The sequence below is a fragment of the Sorex fumeus genome, unplaced genomic scaffold (genome assembly GCF_029834395.1).
Source record: "Sorex fumeus unplaced genomic scaffold, SorFum_2.1 ptg000042l, whole genome shotgun sequence".
NCBI classification, from domain to species: Eukaryota; Metazoa; Chordata; class Mammalia; order Eulipotyphla; family Soricidae; genus Sorex; species Sorex fumeus.
The window spans coordinates 5,467,167-5,473,166 of NW_026606099.1; positions in this window are offsets into that span (position 1 = coordinate 5,467,167).

Sequence of the window (6,000 nt, forward strand, 5' to 3'; positions counted from 1 at the left end):
CGGAGTAATAGTACAGAGGGTGGGCGTTTGCCTCACAGGGGGCCAACCCAGCTTCCATCCTTGTCATCCCATATGATTGACTGAGTGTAAAAACCCCTATCTGCAGGGCTGTGTAAACTCTCACACAGGGATTACACCTGAAAGGACGTTGGGTGCTTTCGAGCCGCTTCCCCGCCCCAGATGGCCGTTGCCTTGGACACTCGAAGGAAGAACCAGGGCCAAGCTGGTTGCTGATTAGTTGTCGTTTATTTATTCTCTCATTTCTCCCAGCTCTCTCCAACCCTCTCTCTCCTCTCTCTCTCTCTCTCTCTCTCTCTCTCTCTTTTTCTAACCGTGCAATTCTTTCTTCCCACTGTATCCGTCTTCTCTATCTCCCCTCGCCCCCAGCAGCTGCTCTATCTTTTTTTTTTTTTTTTTGCTTTTTGGGTCATACCTGGCGATGCACAGGGCTTACTCCTGGCTCTGCACTCAGGAATCACTCCTGGCGGCGCTCAGGGGACCATATGGGATGCTGGGAATCGAACCCGGGTCGGCCGCGTGCAAGGCAAACGCCCTCCCCACTGTGCTATCGCTCCAGCCCCAGCTGCTCTTTTCTATCCCCTCACCACACCTCCCCAACCACGCCTCCCACGGGAACTGTGATCAAAAATGTTTTTCCAGTCTTCCCGACCACCTGCAGCCAACAAGGGCAAAGCAGCCCTTAGCCCAACAACTTAATGAACATCTTTAATTCTCCTTCCTAATATTTGTCATTCTGTATGAACACAGTAATAGACACTTTTAGGCTTGTAGGGTGACTCTCTCCTGGGTACATCTCACCACAGACTCAGACTACAGTGCTCAGTCTGGATCAATCATTCCTAGCCCTAACAGGGCCCAAAATCTAGTTATTGCTTTTGGATCGTGACAGAATTTGTCCATGCCCAAGCTCTTAACTTATAGTTAAGCATTAGGGCACTTTGGCCAGGCCCATTTCGATGCCAGGGTAGCTCAGAGCTTACCGCTTGCCCGGGGTCCATCCAGTTCCTTGTCAGGACCCTGCTTTTGAGATCTAGGAAGTAAAGGCAACTGAGGTTTAAGTTAAGAGAGCAGATGTCGGGTTGGAGTGATAGCACAGCAGGCAGCGGGTAAGGCATTTGCCTTGTACTTGGCTGACCGAGTTCGATTCCCAGCATCCCATATGGTCCCTTGAGCACTGCCAGGAGTAGTTCCTGAGTGCATGAGCCAGGAGTAACCCCTGTGTATCGTCGGGTGTGACCCAAAAAGCAAAAGAGAGAGAGAGAGAGAGAGAGAGAGAGAGAGAGAGAGAGAGAGAGAGAGAGAGCAGATGTCTAGGAGGTAATATTATCTGGAGTCAATCAACTCCCAAGCCACAGGCTTGTCTTTTTATTTTTTTATTTTTTTTTTGCTTTTTGCGTCACACCTGGCGATGCACAGGGGTTACTCCTGGCTCTGCACTCAGGAGTTACTCCTGACGGCGCTCAGGGGACCATATGGGATGCTGGGAATCGAACCCGGGTCGGCAGCGTGCAAGGCAAACGCCCTACCCGCTGTGCTATCTCTCCAGCCCCAGGCTTGTCTTTTTAACTCTCTTCCCATATTTATACAAAAAGCAATTACTCTGAAATAACTAACCATGCAAAGGACATTAAGGAAAAGAGAAAGACAATATTTACAAGAGTCTGATCAGGAGATAAAGGTAATTGACAAGTTGAGGGGCAATCAACAAACACAAGCTCCCAGGGACAAACCAACTTTATCTACACACTGACGTTATCCAAACGTTATCCTCACCACCAGGTGTGGCCCTCCACCGCCCCCCCAAAAAAGGAGAGATAGTGAGTCATACCTGGGCAGAAGGTCAAAAACATAACTTAAAAGATCTTAAGTAAGCAGACATTCCCACCAGCCTAAGTGGGAATGCAGATATTAATTTGCAACACAAAGCAAATGGGAATCCTCTCACACTTTGAGAAAAAAAATCACCAAGATCAAGTTTTCCTATAAAAATCACACAAAAAGTGGGCCACACTTGGTCTTATACTAATTAGGAACTCTGGCTAGGTAGTTGCTTTTCTTTTCTTTTTTCAGTTAACTCTCTGAGTCTGAGCACCTTTATTATGCAATATTTTTATTCTTGAAAATGAAACCCGGGCACTGTGAGAGCCGCTGCTGCTTGTGCTTCAGTCCTATGGGACAATTGTTTAAAGAAAAGACGAAATCCTGCATTTCACGGCAACTTGCATGGACCAGGAGAGGGTAATGCTGAGAGAGTGTGAGTCAAAAACTGGATGATCTCGTTCATATGTGAAGAGCTAAGGCTCACGTCAAGGGAATGAAAAACAATGAAGGCCAAAGATATCAAGATTGCTGGGGTTAAGGTGTTTTTTTTTTTAAGGGGTTAAGGTTTTTACCTAGTATCCTGCTGAACCTATTTCAAATCCCCACCACTGAATATGGTTCCCAAGCACTGCCAGGGGTCAATCCTCAGCAGAGCTGGGAAGAGTCCCTGAGCACTTCTTGGGAACCAAAGTAACCCAGTAACCACTTGATCACTTGACTTGATCCCTTGACTTCCCGTTAATCGTCGATTTGCTCGAGCGGGCGCCAGTAACATCTCCATTTGTCCCTGTCGTGTGCTAGTGTAGCCCAATGGCATCTCTTCGCTCTAGGAACATGAAGAGCCTCAAACTGATCGTTCATGATCTTGATGAAGAAGTCTGACCATCTGGTAGGTGGGCGGCCATGCGGTCTTTTGACATCACGTGGAATCCAGTCTGTAATAGCTCTAGTCCAGCGGTTGTCTTTAAATCTCATTATGTCATCAGCCCATCTGATTTTTGACACCTTGGCAAACGAAACAGCGTCCCTGATTCTTGATCATCGACGGATGTCGGAACTCCGGATTCTTTTTCTCTTTGAGTGAAATGTGATATTCCGAGCATAGCTCTTTCAATTCCTCTTTGGGAGACCTGAATATCGTTCTCATCCTGTTTGCGTAGGGCCCAGGTCTCTGAGGCATATGTTAATGCAGGAAGAACAGTGGAATCAAAGAGATGTGCCCGGAGCTGGAGTTTCTTCGTCCTCTTAGCTATTTCTTCGACGCTCTTGAAGGCGTTCCAAGCCGCTCTCTTCCTCCTGCGCAGCTCCGGTGCCAGGTCATTTTTCATGTTGACTTCTCGAGCTAGGTACACATAGCTGTTGCATTCAGAGATGTTTGTCCTGTTGAGAGTGAATGGGGCATCAGGAACGAGACCATTTCTCATAAACATTGTCTTCGTGAGATTCAGCTGTAGTCCGACCTTTCCACACTCACGGTCGAAGTCGGCCAGCATTTGTGCCACTTGGCTGATGTATGGTGTTATTAAAACAATGTCATCAGCAAAGTGGAGGTGGTGTAGTTGCCGAAAAACCCAGTAACCAAAAAAGAAAAAGCCCCACAGGCCAAAACAAAAACCAGTGACTGATGTATCCTGCAAATCTGTCTATAGAACTGCGTTTGCTGGGTGTGTGGGGAAGAGGGTTGCTGGTACTCAGAGACTGGGCGGAGGTGGGGTGAGGGTTGGGGTGGGGGATGAGGGGTGGGATGAGGTGCAGCAACATTGAATTCTTGAAATAATATGAACACTATGTAAGTTAGGGTGCCATAGAGGGGGGTGTGAACAACACGAAAAGTAGAGGAGTGGATCGCTGGTTGCCCTGTCTGCAGGAGGCTCAAGTTCCAACCTGAGTACCGCTGGAGCGAATTCTGAGCACTGAGCGGGAGTAAGCCCTGAAACCCTCCAGGGCGTTTGATCCCCAAAACCAAAACTGAAAAATGAGTTAAAAAGATACCTCACTGAATTATGCATGCTGGAGGCTGGCCACCACATGGTCCCCCAGGAACTGACCGCTGGGAGTGACCACCAAGCGCAGTTGCCCCTGAGTACTTCTAGGTGTGACCCCTAAACCAAAATAGTGATAAACACAAGGCAAAGATTAAAAATACACACCCAGGGGGCTGGAGAGATAGCACAGCGGGTAGGGCGTTTGCCTTGCATGTCTCCAACCCGGGTTCAATTCCCAGCATCCCATATGGTTCCCTGAGCACCACCAGGAGTAACTCCTGAGTGCAGAGCCAGGAGGAACCCCTGTGCATCACCAGGTGTGACCCAAAAAGCAAAAAAAAAAAATGCACACCCATACACACACACATATGTGGAAACACAGCAGACTAAGTTGTTGAAGTGGTGGTTTGTTCCAGGTTAATGATCAGGGGGGAGAAGGTAAGAAACACGCGAGATTCCAGGTTCTGCTCAGGTGCTTGGGACGGTTCCATCCCAAATTTCTCCATCTTCCCTTTGCCCCCTCACAGCTGGGCAGGTCCTGGCCTTTGAATTTTTCTGCCTAGAACTCAGCCTCCTGGTCTATCTGACTCTGTCGTCCCACCCTGCCCTTAGTTCTGACGTTGTTCTCTCATCGAGAAGCTTCGGAACCTCTCCCCCAGCACTGCCCACGCTCTGCTGTGGTCACCACTGTGGGATACACCACATTCACCTGTTGGTCCCTGTGCTTCACACTAACTAGCATGGAGCAGAAGGATGTTTGTGGTAAAATGACAGCGTGGGAGTGAAGAATCCCGGTGGGCACCACAACACCGGAGAATTCTCCGGGTCCCAAACCAAGCCGATATCACCAGGGTGACCCAGATGGAACAGGTGCGGTCTCCCCACCTTCTCCAGATGGAATCCCGGCGACCATGAGCTTCTACAAACATGGCTCCGGTATGTGGGTCCCAGGACTATTCCTCCGAACCACGCTGCCACTTATGCGGCCGCTCAACCTTTCCTGATATACAAAGTGAACAATGGGAAAAAGATGATCTAGCGTCTGCCCCTAGAAGGCAGGCTTGAATGGCGGTGGGAATAGCCAAGGAAAATATAATCCCAAAACCATAGAGAGAGTATCTGAGCAATTGTCTGCTGTAGAGGCAGGGTAAGGACTGAGATGGAAATGGAGGGGATAATGGGGATATTGGTGGTGGAAATTAGTTTGCACTGATTGGGGGATGGGTGATCGATCATTGTACAGCTGAATATCAAACATGAAAGCTTTGTAAATGTATCTCACGGTGGCTCGTGCCTCTGGACTGTGAATTAAGCTACAGCCCAGTGCCACCCCGGGGAGGAGGGGAAGGGCTTTATCCCTTTCACCTTCTTTCCCTTGGTGGCATGGTGACCGCCATCTTTCAGAGCCTATTGGACTGAGAGGTACGAGCCTGCAGTGATGAGGGCCTCACAGGACAGGGGCTGGAAAGGCTGGAACTGGCCCTTCTCCCCGCCCCAATGAGACCTGGAGTTGCTGGCCACCAATGGCTCCTCCAGCTCCTGACTGGCCATGATCCCAGAGGCATACAAACCAATCCCAGAACCCAGCGGCTTCTGGCAGAAATCCCTCCGGACTTAATTACTAAAATATCAGAAATCCAAAATTGCGTGGCAGCTATTGCAGCCGCGCGACATCATATGCTCTTCATTATCAGCAATAGAAAACAAATTATCTAATGATGCCTTCTCGGCAGGTCTGAATGTTGGGGGAAAATTCCAAATAATAATGGTAGGTCTTCTGTCAAAAAATTGAATGTAATCAAAGTAGAGAGAGAGTGAAGTGGAAATCATCTGCCACACTGGCAGGGGGAGGGGTGAGATGGGGGGTATATTGGCGTTCTTGGTGGTGGAAAATGTGCACTGGTGAAAGGATGGGTGTTTGATCATTGTATGACTGAGACTTAAACCTGAAAGTTTTGTAATTTCTCACGGTGAGTCAATTAAAAAACATATGACAGTGTGGGGCATGCGTGGATGAGAAAGTGGAGGAACAAAAGGAAAAACTTCAGATCGTGTGTGCATGTGTGCGCGCGTGTGTGCGGGCGGTGTAGAGGAGCAAACCTGGCTCTGCCACCGAAGTAGCCACTGTCCATTGAAAGACCACCATGCTACTGGCTTTAGGAAAACGCTAGCA